The sequence below is a fragment of the Bison bison genome, unplaced genomic scaffold (genome assembly GCF_000754665.1).
Source record: "Bison bison bison isolate TAMUID 2011002044 unplaced genomic scaffold, Bison_UMD1.0 scf7180017864492, whole genome shotgun sequence".
NCBI lineage: Eukaryota > Metazoa > Chordata > Mammalia > Artiodactyla > Bovidae > Bison > Bison bison.
In genome coordinates, this window is record NW_011495051.1 from 5,454,928 (window position 1) to 5,455,301 (window position 374).

The 374-nt window shown below is 40.4% G+C and overlaps 1 protein-coding gene across 8 annotated transcripts in view; it reads left to right on the forward strand.

Annotated features, from left to right (window-relative positions):
• The window catches only part of EMR1 (egf-like module containing, mucin-like, hormone receptor-like 1), a 71,174-nt gene that overhangs the window by 50,527 nt on the left and 20,273 nt on the right, over nucleotides 1-374 (forward strand). The window lies entirely within an intron of this gene.

The window sequence follows — 374 nt, forward strand, 5'->3', positions numbered from 1 at the left end:
TGGTGGGCTGCTGTCTATGGGGTCGCACAGAGTCAGACATGACTAAAACGACTTAGCAGCAGCATGGTTTATTTCCTCTGTCTGACTTACTTCACTTTGTATGGTAATCTCTAGCTCCATCCATGTTGATGCAAATGGCATTATTTCATTATTTTTCATGGCTGAGTAGTATTCCATTGTTTATATGTATCATATCTTCTTTATCTATTCACCTGTCCATGGATATTTAGATTGCTTCCATGCCACACACCGAGGAAACCAGAATGGAAAGAAACACATCAGCACTGTTTATAATAGCCAGGACATGGAAGCAACCTAGATGTCCATCAGCAGATGAATGGATAAGAAAGCTGTGGTACATATACACAGTGGAA